Here is a 17,366-nt window from a genome sequence, read left to right as displayed (position 1 = left end):
TACATTTGATTGTTATCTCTTGTAGTAGTTTAGAATACAAATCCATTCCCAATTTTGTGACATAAGACATAGCTAATTGTAATCGTTCGCTCTCTTAAACACACTGTTCTTTTGGGTTTGGGTTCGATCTCTTCTTAAACCTATACTAGTTGTTTGTTGAGTATAAATATTGTTTTGGTGGCTACACGACACAACACACCATTAATTATTCTGTGTAATATCAATGTTATGCACTATGATTTGGTACGACGATATTAAGAAGGTGTAGCATATGGTTGTCAATTGTTTATTCGAGTTGTGATGTTATTATTCCTTGTCAAGGATGTTGTAGTGGGACAGTGTTTATGAGACTGTATAAAGTGCAATGGATACCAATGTGGTTGTTGTGTTCCGTGTTGTGATCCGGGCACAATACTCCGTGTTGCGATGTGGGTACCCTCGCATTGCGATGCGGCTGTTGATAGCGGTGTCGCGATGCCGCATTAGATGTGGTGGAGGAGACGAGATGGTTGTGAAACGAACTTTAAAATATTACGTTTATTCTATGATTAGCATATGGATTGGTGTTGTGTTATCAATACCGTTGTTTTCCCCGTTTATTTTATACCCGTGGGTGAGAGAGCATAGTATATAATGGATTGGGAATATTAACTATGGTTGTTGTCTTCACAAATTTTCATAAATATTTATTAATAAGGCATAGTTGTTGGACTACTTTCGAGTTTGATTTGGATGAATCATTCATGGACTTCGTAGTGACAAGTACATAGCGGAGTGTTGTGTCGTGTTGAACTAGAAACTCTAAGTGGTGCATAATCTTTTGTTGGCGCAATAGGAATGTAGTGTTTGGAACGAGTACTATGTTAATGTATGGACGAGTTTAGTAGCGATGAAAAGAATCTTTGAGGATCTCATTAGTGTGTAAGAATTTTGGGTTGTGTGTTATGCAGTTGTGATAAGTACGAGAATCACGGAGGAGGTTGTGGTGCGATAATGTTGAAGAGTTGATTTGTAGAGTGCGTTGGGATTTTGTGGTAAATGTTAGGTAGTGAAAAGATTGATCGGAGGTAAGGAAATAGTAGAGGGAGGTATTGAACATGAGGGAAGTTGGTAGTATGGAAGTTAAGGCAATAACCGATTATCAGAGTGAAGGAATGGTGATAATGAAAGGATAGGATCTAATACAGATTAAGACATTTGGTGATTTACTTCGTTGGATTAGTTGTAATATTGTGGAATCACTTTCTTGGTGGTGTTTGTGGTGATACTAATTGGAAATGAATAAGTGAATTGAACTTTTATTAGGGTGAAGGTACCTCTGATTGCGTTAGTATTGACGAGTTGAGGGGTGATGGTTATGAGGGTTAGCGAATTTCGAAGGCGAAGTTCATTCTAAAGGTGGTAGAATGTAACATTTCATTTTTGGTAGGCGTCCTTGCTTGGTGAATGGTATTAGTATTAGAGTGTTAGTGAGACGGTGATGTAAGGGATGTGGAATACATAATGGTGGTAATATGTTAAACATCATGATGGTTGTAGTACGTGGGCGTTAGTGTGAATCAGTGGACTAGTGGTGTTGGTATTAGACGATAATATGAGGCTTGGTCTGTTGTGCTAAGGTTGTTGTGGTATTGTGAATTATGAGTATTGTTGGTCTTGTCTGTTGATTTGGTGTTGTTTGTATACGAGGGAGGTTGTGTTGTGTGGGATGAGTGTGAACTTTGAGGACGAAGTTCGTTTCAAGAGGGGGAGGGGGGATTGTAATACTCTAAAATTCTAGATAAGGTACTCGGCCGAGTACAGTGGACCGAGTGCGGGTTTTGGGGTGACTTCAGGTCCTGCATAAGGTGCACTCGGCACTTGACCAAGTGGGGTGTACTCGACCGAGTACACCGGAGTACACCGGACTGGGTGCTATATTTTCGGTATGAGTTTCGGGACTATTCTTATGAGTATAAATCCTCCCTCATTAGTCTTTATTCGTCATTCTTCACCCTAAACTCTCCTAAACCCTAATAGAGGAGATTAAGCTAGGACTTGAGGATTTTGCATCATCTCTAATTTTTCCTTCCCAATTTTCCATTATAAGTCACTATTTATGCTTTTAATTCAACTTGTAGTTGTTCTAACCCTGGAATTTGGAGGAACTTAACTTAAGGGTTTCGATACTTAGAATGTTATAAATGAGGATTTAAGTAAGTAGATGATTAAATTAGTGAATTCTATCAATCAAAATGTTGTAGAACCTTACTGTGATAGAAATTACTTCCTCGTGCTATTTCGAGGATTTTTCGAGGTAGAGTTTCCCTAATTGTTTTTTTATAGTATATGTGTTTGCTTATGTGATTAATTATGTGTATTATTGTGTTAGTTACCGGATTTGGGATTATATGTTGAAATTGGTACTAGTGACTTGATATTCATGTTGAGAATGGATAGAAGTAACTTGATATTCATGTTTATTGTTGAGGCTAGAAGTTTGTGGCATAATTGTGAATTATAATGATTCATTAAAGTTGTATACATGGCATATGTGGTTTAATTGATGAGGATATCATACTATTGATGTTATACTCTGGATGTTGGAGAATATGGAGGTTAGAGGTGGTGGTTGGGTGAGTGGTACAGTTTGGGAGGTCCATACTCGCGCCCGGATTGCTCCTTGAGGTCTCCCCTTCAAAGAGGACGTGCAAGTTGATGGTCTGTAGTTCACCGATCTCGTATTATGATTACGAATCCGGCAGGGGTACCGGATCATGATCGGACCCATGTTTACGGGCTATGACCCGACTGTTCATGGTCTATGACACGGCTATACACGGGCTGCAGTCCACTTAACTTCACGGGCTGCGGTCCGGTGGTGATGCATGTGATGGTGGTGGTTGATGTGATGAGATGAGGTGGCTTGTTAAGCCGAACACTGAAGTTATGATGTACTGTGAGGGTTGTGTTCTTATTGCATATTATGAGCATTTGTATTATTAAGACTCCCTCTTTATGTTTTCAAAACTGTGATCCATATGATATTTTTGGTCATATTAGGGAACAACTAGACTTGTTTGGAGTTGTTGATGATCGGGACATGGGACGAGCTACCTACATTTGGAGTCTAGTTGAGTAGTCATACTAGAGTTGATGTAGACTTTATTAGAGTTGCTCGTTGTAGTTTTGAGACTTTGTATATTGTATAACCATTTTGTATTAATCACTAAACCTTGGACTTTATTAAACGTTTCTTGATTGGAGTTTTGAAATACTAACTCGGGAAACCGAGATGGTTACACTCCTACTTACCTTGGCCGGGTAAGTGAGAGTGTTACAAGAAGTCACTTGCTTAACAAAGATTGAAGCAAAGAACCAAATCCGTTCTTGAGCAAAGGATTCAACTCATGGCAAGGACAAAGGGGAATGGAAAGGCACCTAGTGTCCCGAAGCTAAAAAGCGGCAAAAGATGATGCAAGCAATTAAAAACTCGGGTGAAGAAGAAGTCGAAAAGGGAATCACTCTGGCTATTGAATAACTCAAGGATTTTCCGAAAGTAACCTTTATCGACAATGATCATAGAAATGCATTTTCTTCTTTACTTAGTAAGAAGGTCCTCATTACGAAATTTGTGTGTCAAAATACATTGGATAAACTCGGAACACTCGAGGATACTAGGAGAATTTTTGATTCCATGAGTTTATCGACCTTCTTTACCATGAATGAGCTCACCTATCCTTTCCTCACCCTTGAATTTATAAGCTCTTTGAAGATTTATAAAGTGGAAGATAGGAATTATGTTGAATTCCAACTTTGAGAATGCCTCGCGTAAGATGACTAGATCGGAATTTGGTGTGGCATTTGGAATTAAAACACCAAGGAAATTGTTCAAGAAACCATATAAATTTGATGCCAAACCCATTTAGAAAGCCCTTACCGGTAAAACCTTCACCGCATTTAGAGAATGCTCTTCTCTTTATGTCCATTTTACGGGAATAAGGCATTGGCATAGGTTCCTTTGAAACACCATCATTGCTAGAAATGAAGCTTGCACCTTTTCCGAGATTAACCTTGCATATCTTGAGTCTCGCTTAAATGTTCATGGGTCTTACAAGTCGAATAACAATGATGTCCGATTGTTGTTGGGACGATGGATCGAATTGAAAGAAGGAAAATAAAAGATGGCCTTCATAGTCAATGGAGGACTACTGATAAGTTTAGCTAGGCACTTCAATACCAACTTCAATGAAAACATGAATTTATAAGCCTTGTGTAGGGAATAATCTTATTGATGAAAAATTGCTATCTTGTCGCTATAATTGGATAAAGCGAGATAATGCTACCGGGAAAATCGAATGGTTGATCAAAGGCTCCACTTCTATACGCTTGCCTTGTGAAAAGCTTCACTGACTTAACTAGCGAAGAGTGAATTATCTACTTTCGTCACTCCTCTTGACAAACCAAGAGACCTTTGGCAACCATCTTGGCAACAAAGTAAACAAGTACTACCTTCTTCATCCATTGTGATACATCCTTTCCCGCTTGAGCGCTAACCTTATATCCACAATGATCCTAATGTTGTGGAGGAAGATGATTTCTTGACGGGTCTAGTGAAGAATATCCATGATGAGATGATAAGGACCAAGTGATAGCTACTATGCTCAATATCTGCCTCTCTACAACTTGGCAAGACAAGGGCTCCTAGATCCTAAATGACCCTTGCCAGATTGGGTGGATTAATCGAGATAGTTCATGAGGAGGTGAATGAAGAAAGCAACGGTAGCAACGAAAGTGAAAGTGATACAAGTGATGAAGACAATGATAATGATGGCGATAATAGTGCAAGTGATGATGATGATGACACGGGAAATGATGAGTGTGATGAAGATACGATCTATGGTGATGTTGAGGATTGATGATGAGAGCATGTCTTTGCGAGGAAGGATGTGTTGGAATAAGTGTCCTCCGACAATAACGCGATCACAACTGTTGAAGTAAAACTATCAGATTTGGAGCAAGATTGACACGAAAACACTCAAGTGACAAACAAAGAAAACTCAGCTTGTTTAGGACTCAAGGTATGACTTAATTCGAACACAAAGCAATGAATTAAGCTTAGGACTCGTCCAAGCACTTAGCAAAGGACTTATCCAACCTCCTAACACTAAGCAAGGGAGTTTATCAAGCACAAAGCAAAGATAAATAAGAAAGAAAGCAGGCTGCTTCTTAAGGTTTTTGTCATTCAAAATAATCTGATTTTTGCTAAGGGTCGTGCTTGCTTTTATAGGACAAGCAAGACAATCCCCTCCCTTCATCTAAGATTGCAACCTATGGCCACAAAAAGAGCTGCTAATAGGACCAAACACGACAGCCAAGGCCTTACAAGAAAACAGAAAAGAAAAGGACATAAAGCATAAAAGATAGAAAGTAAACTAATAATACAACAATCCCTTATTTACTAGCTCAAGTCTTGTTTATGCACACTTGGACTCACTTGGAAGACTTTGGCAAGGCTGCAAAAACTCTTCTACGGGCCCTTGAACTATGTTTGATCAAAAGAGGAATGTTGATAGCGGCATAATGCACAAAAGCCTAAGCATGCCCCAGCCGTGGTCCTTATTGCACCCGGTTTTGTTTAGCTCTTCAACTCTTGATAGGAAACTCTTTGGGATACAAGTTCCTACAATAAAATGTCCTAAACTCACCAAGGAATAGTCCCAAGCTGGAAAAAGGCATGACTTCTTAGACGGATTTCATGTTAGACCTCAATCTAGTGCAAGGTCCAAAACCGGGTTCCAAATTAGCCTCCTCGATTGAATTCTCTTCAATCTCCCCTTCTTTAAAAGGATTTGTCCACAAATCCTGGCCATTATCATCTTCAATCTCTTCATAATAAGGACTTAAATCCCCAACATTGAATGTGCCATGGACCTCATAATCTCCGGGCAAGTTAATCTTGTAGGCATTGGACCCAATCTTTTCAAGGACTTCGAATGGACCATCCGCTCTTGGCATGAGCTTGTTCTTCCTTTTGGCTGGAAATCTTTCTTTTCTTAAGTTTATCCAAACAAGATCCCCTACTTCAAAGTTCGTGGCTTGCTTAGGACCCTTGGCCCTTGCTTTGTATGCTTCATTTGTTTTCTCAATTTGCTTCTTAACTTGAGCATGGATTTGTAGCATTTGTTCAACCCTCTTCTTGGCATCGAAATCGATTTTTTTCTTTGAATGGGTGCCAAATCAGTTGGCATGAGGGGGTTGGCGCCATAAACAACTTCAAATGGAGACTTGCCCGTGCTTGTAGAAGGGGCCCTATTGAAGGCAAACTCGGCTTGAGCTAGTTTGAGGTCCCAATCCTTCAATGACTTAGAAACCGTGCACCTTAGGATCCTCCCTAGAGTCTTGTTAGTCACCTCCGTTTGTCCATCAGTTTGGGGGTGATGGGAGGTGCTAAATAAGAGCCTAGTCTTGAGTAGCTTCCATAATGACCTCCAAAAGTGGCTCATGAACTTTGAATCCCTATCCGAGACTATAGACTTAGGGACTCCATGGAGCTTAACCACCTCTTTGAAGTATAAGTTAGCCACACTAGATGCATCCTCCGTTTTCTTACAAGCAATGAAGTGAGCCATCTTGCTAAACCTATCCACAACAACCATGATGGAGTCCTTGCCTCTTTGAGTTCTTGGCAAAGCAACTATGAAATCCATGCTAATGTCCTCCCATGGCTGATTTGGGACGGGTAAAGGAGTGTAGGGGCCTGTTTTGAAGTAGGACTTGGATTGTTGACATGGAGCACACCTCTTGATGACGTCTTGGACATCCCCAAACATCTTAGGCCAATAGAAATGCTCTTGGAGTATGTCATAGGTCTTTTGAATGCCAAAGTGGCCGGCAAGACCATTGGAGTGTGCCTCTCTTACTAACAAGCTTCTATAAGGACTCTTGGGCACACACAACCGGTTTCCACGAAAAAAGAACCCCTCTTGGACCAAGTAATGACCCCCTTTTGCTCGTCCATTTTGCAATGATCCCCACTCCTCTTTGAAATCTGGATCCTCTTTGTAAAACTCTTTCATGTGCTCAAATCCAAGCACTCTTTGTTCCATGTAACTCAACATAATGAACCTCCTTGATAGAGCATCCGCAACCACGTTATCCTTCCCTTCTATGTACTTGCTTGCAAAGTTGAATGATTGTAAGAACTCAACCCATTTGGCATGTCTATGATTGAGCTTATGCTGCCCATTGATGTACTTAAGAGCCTCATGATCCGAATGGAGAACAAAGGGCCTTGGCTTGAGATAATGGCTCCAATGAGTTAGGGCTCTTACAATGGCATAGAACTCTTTGTCATAAGTTGAGTAATTAAGCTTGACACCACTCAATTTCTCACTAAAGTAAGCAATTGGCTTGTGCTCTTGAACAAGGACAGCCCCAATGCCAATGCCACTAGCATCACACTCAACTTCAAACAACTTATCAAAATTTGGTAAAGCAAGAATAGGAGACTCACATAGCTTTTCCTTGATGGTGTTGAAGGAAGTTTCGGCCTTATCTCCCCATTTGAATTCCCCCTTCTTCATACATTCAGTTATAGGAGCCATGAGAGTGCTAAAGTCCTTGATGAACCTCCTATAAAATGATGCTAACCCATGAAAGCTCCTCACATCCGTGATATTCCTAGGAATAGGCCATGACTTGATTGCTTTAATCTTCTCTTGATCAACCAATATGCCCCGGTCAGAAATGATGAAACCCAAGAATTGGACTTCATTTTGCATAAAAGAACACTTCTGAATACAACTTGTGTTCCCTAAGAGTGTCAAACAATATTTGCAAATGATTGAGGTGCTCTTCTTTGTTAGGACTATACACCAAGATGTCATCAAAGTATACAACAACAAAGCTGCCCAAGTGAGGCCTAAGCACTTCATTCATAAGCCTCATGAAAGTGCTTGGTGCATTAGAAAGACCAAATGGCATGACAAGCCATTCATACAACCCATGCTTTGTTTTGAATGCGGTTTTCCACTCATCTCCTTCTTTGATTCTTACTTGATGATAACCTTGCCTTAAATCAATCTTTAAAAACAGTTTGGCTCCACTAAGCTCATCTAGGATGTCATCAAGCCTTGGTATAGGAAACCCATACTTAATTGTTATGTTGTTGATGGCTCTACTATCGATGCACATCCTCCATGACCCATCTTTCTTGGGCACAGGCAAGGCTGGAACGGCACAAGGGCTAAGGCTCTCCCTCACAAAGCCCTTGTTCATAAGCTCTCCAATTTGTTGTTGCAATTCTTGAGTAGCTTTAGGATCACTTCTATAGTCTGCCTTGTTGGGTAGAGTAGCTCCCGGAATGAAATCAATTTGGTGTTCAATTCCTCTAAGAGGAGGCAAGCCACTAGGAAGCTCACTTGGAAACACATCACCATAGGTCTTGAGTAGACGTTGGACCTCACTAGGCAGCCCCATCTCTTGTTCTCCCACCACTCTCTTGGCTATAAGCACGTACACATCTCTATCCTCCTTTAACTCTTGCAACATTTCTGCCCCATTGATTAGTAACACCTCCTTTGATGGTTCAAGCATGGAAGGTGTTGGGATATGCTTGAGAACAGGCGGTAAAGGTGCTAGGATGACCTTTCTTGAGCCAAATTTGAAGGTGTAGGTGTTGTCTTTACCATGATGAACCGAGTCCCTATCAAACTCCCAAGGTCTCCCAAGTAGCAAGTGACAAGCATCCATTGGAAGAACATCACAAAGAGCTTCATCTACATAGTTCTTACCAATGGAAAATGGAACCAAGCATTGCTTATCAACCCTTACTTGAGCCCCTTTGTTGAGCCACCTTAGCTTATAAGGACTAGGATGGTCTTGTGTAGGCAATGATAGCTTGTCAATGAGTACTACTAGGCGACATTGGTACAACTCCCTCCATCAATGATAAGATTACAAACCCTTCCTTTAATGGTGCACCTAGACCTGAAAATTTGTTGTCTTTGGTCCATTTTCAAGGGTTGGGGTTGGGTATGCATCACTCTCCAAGTAACCAAGCTAAGACCCGCATCCTAAGATAACCACATCATCCTCTTCATGGTCCGTCCCCTCCCTATCCTCATCACACACAAGGATCTCATCATCACCCCAATGAACCACTTCAAAGCTACTAAGGGCTCTCTTGGTTGGGCATTCTTTGGCAAAGTGACCATAACCTTGGCATTGGTAACATTTTTTGAGAGGCATGGTCTTTTTTTGTGAGGTTTCGTCTGCTTTTCCTTTGTCAAGTATGGGGGTTTTGTTTTGAGAGGGTGGTTCATTAATTTTGAAACCGGTTGGGGGTTTAAAGGTGGTCATTTTTTTTGGTGGTTGGTTTGGTGGTTGTAGCCTTCCCTTTACCCATTTTCTCAACCCTTAAAGCCAAATTAACGGCTTCATCAAAGGACCATACTTGTTGCATTCTAACCCTATGAGCAATCTTGGTATCTAAACCTTCAACAAATCTAGCAATCTTTTGTTCGGGCTTTTCATTGAGTTCACATTGCAAGGTAAGTTGTTCAAAGTCTCTAAGATATGACTCAAGTGGTTGTTGGTCTTGTTTAAGTTGTGTGAGCTTAATGAAAATGTCTTGAGTGTACTCTTTAGGTATAAACTTCTCATTAAGCTTCTTTTTCAATTTTAACCAAGACTTAATAGGTTCCTTACCATCCCTTCTTCTCTGATTTTTTAAGTTCTCATACCAAAGGGAAGCATAGCCTTTGAGTTTCAAGATCGCCACTTTAAAAGCTTTTCTATCGGAATAACCTTTAAACTCAAAGACTCTTTCAATGGTCCGAAACCAATCTAACAAATCCTCGGGGTTTAAACTACCATGAAAATCAGGAATCTCTACCTTTAAGTCTTTGTTACGCTCTCCTTGAAATGCCTCGGCCATGGAGTCCTCTGAATCTGAAAACTCCTCTTCCTCACGGCCACCATGAGCTCGTCCTCCTCCTCCCATGAGGCCACTGCCTCTACCCCTGCCTCTAGGTGGTTGTCCTCTTCCTCTTGGTGGTGGTGTTGGAATATTAGCCATGATAACATTGAAAGAATCTAGCAACAAATCACATTTTTCAGAAAGTTGAGTAACTTGTGTTTCAATTCCAGCAAGCCTTTCTTCACTCATGGTTGTTTTTTGTGTTTTTAATGTGGTTAGGGTATAATGAACTCACAAAGAAAGGCTTTGTTTTGTTAACCAAAGCTCTGATAACCAATTTGAAGTAAAACTATCAGATTTGGAGCAAGATTGACACGAAAACACTCAAGTGACAAACAAAGAAAACTTAGCTTGTTTAGGACTCAAGGTATGACTTAATTCGAACACAAAGCAATGAATTAAGCCTAGGACTCGTCCAAGCACTTAGCAAAGGACATATCCAACCTCCTAGCACTAAGCAAGGTAGTTTATCAAGCATAAAGCAAAGATAAATAAGAAAGAAAGCAGGCTGCTTCTTAGGGTTTTTGTCATTCGAAATAATCTGATTTTTGCTAAGGGTTGTGCTTGCTTTTATAGGACAAGCAAGACAATCCCCTCCCTTCATCTAAGATTGCATCCTATGGCCACAAAAAGAGCTGCTAATAGGACCAAACACGGCAGCCAAGGCCTTACAAGAAAACAGAAAAGAAAAGGACATAAAGCATAAAAGATAGAAAGTAAACTAATAATACAACAATCCCTTGTTTACTAGCTCAAGTCTTGTTTATGCACACTTGGACTCACTTGGAAGACTTTGGCAAGGCTGCAAAAACTCTTCTAAGGGCCCTTGAACTATGTTTGATCAAAAGAGGAATGTTGATAGCGACATAATGCACAAAAGCCTAAGCATGCCCCAGCCGTGGTCCTTATTGCACCCGGTTTTGTTTAGCTCTTCAACTCTTGATAGGAAACTCTTTGGGATACAAGTTCCTACAATAAAATGTCCTAAACTCACCAAGGAATAGTCCCAAGCTGGAAAAAGGCATGACTTCTTAGACGGATTTCATGTTAGACCTCAATCTAATGCAAGGTCCAAAACCGGGTTCCAAATTAGCCTCCTCGGTTGAATTCTCTTCAACTGCCGATCATGATGATCACATGTTTAAATCTCATATTTAAGAATACATGTGGGAAGTAACATTTTACAGTCAACTGGTCCACACATATCGGTAATGATTGGCTGACTAGAGTTTGACATTACTGTCGTGCGACGGTGGTGATCAATTGATCCCGTAAGGTCATACCTATAGGATGATACTCTTAATTGAATATTTAATTGATCGTATGACGATACGAGTTAATTAAATTACTTAAAATTGACGGACGATTTTGGAAGTAATATTTACGTGTCTCATTGTAATTTGATTAAATAAGATACGGTCTAAGTGATCGAATTGTTTTATTACTTAGATGAAATTATTGTTTACGGAAACAATTGAAATGGAATGAATAAATTATTATAAATACAGAATGTTGTAGTTTATAATTCGGAAACACTTTTTGGTACAAGTAATTATGAATTACTATGTTAATTTTTATAAGTGACATATTTTATTAATATGTTGATTTTTAATTATTAAAAATACATTTTATATATAAGATGTCATGTAATGTGTTACATATGACATATTGACAAAATCACAAATAAAATGGACTTCTCCATTTTATTTGAATGTACCGAAATAATGGGTAAGTAGTAAGGTTACATTGTGTTTTAATTTATAATGTAAAAGCACAACGATTACTACACATTCTAGCCATGCACACCTAGTTGCTTTTGTGAAGAGCATCTTAGTCATGCATTGGCCCTTGCCACCCCCTTATACCCTAGTTTTTCTAAAGCAAGGCAAAGGGTTTTTTCTACAATTTAGATTGTGATATACACTAAGACATTCTCTAGTGTATTATTCATTTCTTTACACAACCAAAAACTTAGTGAAGTTTAGAGAGATAAAATCTCCAAAATCCTTCCTCTCTATACCGAAATAATAGAGATCAAAACAATAGTTTTGGGTCATTTTAGTAAGATTATAATTATTCTAAATCAAATATTAATAGTCTTTTAAGGGTTATCTTGGGTATATGCTTTAAGGAGGGATTCTATCTTTGAATCCTTGTTCTTCCATTTGTAAGGAAAGCTCAAGAACAAGTGAGTAGGAGAACTCACTTGTGCCCTAAATCCGAAACTACTATAGTAAGAATGGCGATTTCTTCTCTATTTCTATTTATGTTTGCATGCATAAGATCTAGATTTAATTTATGACTAAATTAAATTGTAACATATATGAATATGTCAAATAATGAGATTAATAATTTCTAACAAGTGGTATCAGAGCCTTAGGTTGTTTGCATGCAAATCGGTTATTGTTTTTCCGAGTTATAAGATTAACAAACAAAACTTATAAATTTGTGTTTATTATGAAATATCACGAAATTTATTGGCATGTTAAAGTTTCTGGTCCTAAAATGTATTTAGGATATTTTGGTTTATTTATGGATTTTTATTGTTCATTTTATATAATAATGGCATTAAAATGTGATTTTATGATAAAAATGTCATTTTTGGACTAAAAATAGCTAAACTTTGTTTTTTTCCAGTGGTTTTTGGATATGTTTTCACATATATTATCTACTGATGGCCTGTAAATTTTCATAATAAACTGAGTTGTATTGCTCGATATATGGATTTTTCAAGTTAAAATCGCATTTAAATGGGAAAATAGGTTAATATGAGTTATATTTCGAATCTGGTCATGGAAATTTAGTATGTCGTCACATGCAATTTTACAAGATGTGTGTAAAATATTTGGCTATAATGAAGTCTTTATGCATGATTTATGAATTTTTGATGAAAAATCACACAAATAGTGACTTTAATTAGTAAAAAATGCTAAAACATACTTCATGACTAAAGAAAAACGTCACATGTTGCATTTTATCATATATTTCAGATCTAAAAGTGAAAAGTTGATAAAAATAATTTTTCTCATATTTTATGGTGATAATTGTCAAAATCGATAAACCGCAACATTGTTTTTCTCGATAAATTTTCGAAAATTTTAACCTAAGTCTTTGAACATTATGAGTGTCATGGTATTTTTCCAGAATGTTCATGAGTTTAAATTTCAAATTTTGAATTTATTTGAAATTTTTATGATTTAATTTGAAGTTTGTGACATAATTTTGTATTTTAGGTCTATTTATGAACAATATTAAGAAATCTAGGTTAATTATTGTCAAATGTTAGTGGAGACTAATTTTGAGTCCTAAGATGGTTGGGGTAATTAACTTGTACATAAATATGATTTTATGTAATTATTGTGATTTTAAAAGGTTAAATCACGCAAATTTGTAAAACCGATTAATATACGATATTGGCTCCTTAAAGGCGATTTAGCATAAAATTGGGCATGTTCATACATATTATAATACTGCATTTTATTTATGATTGTCATATTTTAATTTTTTGTAATTTTTGAATTATGTAATTTTACTTAGTATGGCCTTAGTTTTAATTGATATTACCCGAAATGTATGGGAATATCGATTTGGTTGTAATTTATTGTGATCTCGTATCACCGTTTTGTAATTTAATATATTTATTTTATTTTAATTACAAATGTATAATAGGAAATTATGTAATTTATTATGTAATTTATTTATTCCGGAGTTCCTTGAAGACGGTGCCACTCGAGAAGGCGATCCATCAAAGAATGTTGCCTTGAAATGCGTGCCAAGACCGAATTTCAAGAGACCAAAGGAGTTGGTTTCCGAATTTGTAATAGTTTATTAGATTTACTATTTTAGGAAGGCCATACTAGGATTTTATTTATGCTTTGCATTTTATTTATATGTTGCATGCATCGCTAAATCGCCATAACTAAAACATGCATTATAATTTTATCGAGTTTATCGACCGTGTCAATTACAATTATCATAGTTCACCGCTTTAGTTCACTTAAAACGTGATAGATAATAAATTGACATGACCTCTCGCTAAAATAAACAATTGAGACTTAGCCTTACCAAAAAGTAGAAACCATGAAAACCTATTTCATGAGGGAGTGCACTCGGCCTTACCGGGGTACAAACCTTGTTACGTAAGGGAAGTGGGTGATAAATGTCTATCCACCGAATTTATGTTAATAAAGGGTATTTCGGCATACCGTGCCCTAAGTTAATATGAATTTGGATCATGGACACATTTATTCGAAATTTGGGTTGAACTCAACGAAAGTATTCACGACGATTTCCGGATGTGTTTCGGGCTAGAGATAAATATTAATGTAATTTTATCGACCAAGAGTTCTAAAAGTAGAATCGATTAAAAAATTAATCCACCAAGTTATATTAATAAAGGGTATTTCGGCACACCGTGCCCTAAGTTGATATGAATTTGGGTCTTGGAATCATTTATCAAGTTGGGTAGAGGCCACTATATAAATGCAATAAAACTTGTTTAAATTAAATTTACAAGTATTATTATTATTGTGAAAACGACAAATGTTTTATTCCTTCTATTTTCGTTTTGTAGACCACTTTTATTTCTCATAACAAATGGCCGCACCAAACACCAACGCCGCACCTCTCACTAATGTTTCATGGCTCCGATCCTTCATGGATCGTTGTAAACTTGAAAAGAATGGGTCAAATTTCTCCGATTGGGATGCCCAACTCAAATTAGCCGCCCAAGGTGACGACAAGCTTCGTTACCTCACCGAGGCCTCTCCACCCGAACCTAATGCTAGGTCGAGTGCCGCCACTAAGGAAGCATATGAGGCTTACCACAAAGAGCCCGCCGCTATGAAAAATGTGTTGATTTTTGCCATGGAGGCGGATCTCCAAAGGAGAGCCTTTAAAATGGGCACCGCTAATGAAATCTATTCCAAACTTGTGACAATGTTTTCACAAACACCGAGGATCGTCCAATATAAGGCGGCTTCGGCATTCTTTGATCTCGATTTTAGGGAGGGCCAAAAGGTTAGCCCTCACGTGCTCAAATTGTTGGAGCTAGTCGAGACTTTGAAGATTCAAAAAGTTGAAATCCCCAAAGAGCTCATTGTAGATAGGATTCTACACTCCTTATCCAAAGTCAAAGCGTATGTTCAATTTCGGGTGAATTTTAACATGCAAGACAAGGACGTGTCTCTTGAACAGTTGCACAAGTTACTTGTGCAAGCCAAAAGAGACATGGGGTTAAATGTTAACCCACCTAAAGACGTGCTTAATATAAGCACTAAGAGCAAAGGAAAGTTGAAAAAGAATGGGAAAAAGGGTAAGAGACAAGCTCCCATGTCCACCAAGGCTAAAACTTTTGAAGCTAGCACTTCCAAGACCAAGAAGGGTCCTTTTGATAAATGCCATTATTGTAATGGTGTTGGACATTGGAAAAGGAATTGTTCCAAGTACCTTGGTGACATCAAAGCTGGAAAGACCACTCCAGTAGGTAAATGACTATCCTTTCTTTTATGTTTCTAATTCAACTATGGTATTTTGATACAAAGTTGTGATAATGTATCCCCCTTTTATTATAAATAGGGCCTCCTCCAAGCAAAGACAAGGGAAAGGAAAAGCAAGCTTGAGAAATCATCAAGGAGCTAGGAGTAGCTACCAATGAAGCTTGTCTTTTATTATTGTCTTATTTTAAGTTGTGTTACGGATTTTTAAAACTATTTTGATTTCCGTGTTCGACATGGAAATGGTTGATCCTTTCTAAACAATGGTTGTATTTTGGATTATGGTGGCTTGGTTTGCAACCCAAGTCACCCCTTTTATCGTATTTGTTTGTTCTAAAAATTCGTCTTTATATGCTTGCACATAGAAACATAAGATCATCTACTTAAAGTGATCCAATAGACAACTATAATGATGGGATTCATTGTATGTCCACAAGCTTAAAGCTTGTGTATGATCAATTATAAAGTGATGTTGAGTTGATGAACTCTTCTAAAGGAATGTCAATTACCAAGTACACTCATCAAAAACTATTAGATAAACTATGAGATAGTCCTCCTTATACTTCAAAATCATTATTTGTGTCTCATAAGCTATCTTTGAATAACTAGTGTATTTATTCTAAAGATAGAGTGGGAGAAAATAAAGACACAAAGAATACAAAGATAATTTGTATACTTGAGTAAATGAGATCTATGAAAGAAAGAATGATTTGTATACCTAAATAAAAAGTATACACGAATAGATGAGATCTATGGTCTCGAATAGATGAGATCTACATGACAAAAGAGACCAAGTGAAGTAATCAAAAGAATATGTTCTTAAGATAACTACACGAGGAGACCAAAAGAAAGTTTTGATAGAAAATGACTAAAGAAGATAGAAAATGAGTAAAGAAAAGTCTTAACAAGAGTTTTGGCTAGTTTATGAACAACATATGACCAAGAGTTTCAATATTGATATTTACTTAAGAGCCTAAATGAAACAAAGTTGCATCCTTTAATATAAATGAGATTTATGATTAAAAGTTGCAAAGGAGATATGCCGATATCTACAAAAGCTAAGTTAATTGTTAACCACGCTAGTGTCATTACTTAACCTCATTATGAAAATGAAATGGTTAAACCTCCTTCCGGAAAAGGGTATTTTGAGAAGGACGTGTATTAAATGGAATTTCACATTTAAATAATGACATTGCTACGCAGCATTATAAAAATGAATGAGTTAGAGATTAAAATCTCTTTCCATAAGTTTAAGACTGAAACCTTTTCAAAATAGGTATTTTGAAAGGATATGCTGGGAACATATATGGTTTTAATCTTAATAACTTGGCAAAGCAAAATGTATTTCAATTCTTGAAATGTTTCGATTGAGTAGTCAATTTCGAAACATGTGGAGTTGAGTGGGAGTTTGAAATTATCATGTGAAGACATGGAATTTAGTGGGAGCAATCATCTTGTAAAATTTATAACTCATTACTCATTGAGAATGACGAGCTAGTACTATCTTTCACAAAGAAGTGTTTGAGTTTTCAATTCTGGATGAAAATGGACTATGATGAATCCAATCACATCATGGGATATTGGATAGGTATTGAGATATACACATCAAATCAACGAGAAACGTAGGTTATTCATGTCAATGAAAATGGAATTACCATAAGCAGTCATGGTCATTCATTGAACCTAAGAATGGTTGATCACATGATTAAAGATTACTAATATTTCCGCCATTAGAATAATCATGCACATGTCCAATAATGAATCATATGCTTAAGAGCATGATGAGTCATTGGCAAGCCATAGAAGAATCGTCATGAATTCTCGAGAAGAACTAATGAGCTATTCTAGTGTTTGATAGAACACTCTGTTATGTGACAAGAAGTTGCACATATTGAAATTCGTAAATACGT

This window comes from Silene latifolia, chromosome 6 (assembly GCF_048544455.1).
Source record: "Silene latifolia isolate original U9 population chromosome 6, ASM4854445v1, whole genome shotgun sequence".
Taxonomy (NCBI): Eukaryota; Viridiplantae; Streptophyta; class Magnoliopsida; order Caryophyllales; family Caryophyllaceae; genus Silene; species Silene latifolia.
The sequence above is the reverse complement of the archived record's forward strand: the minus strand, read 5'-3'. Positions refer to the sequence as shown.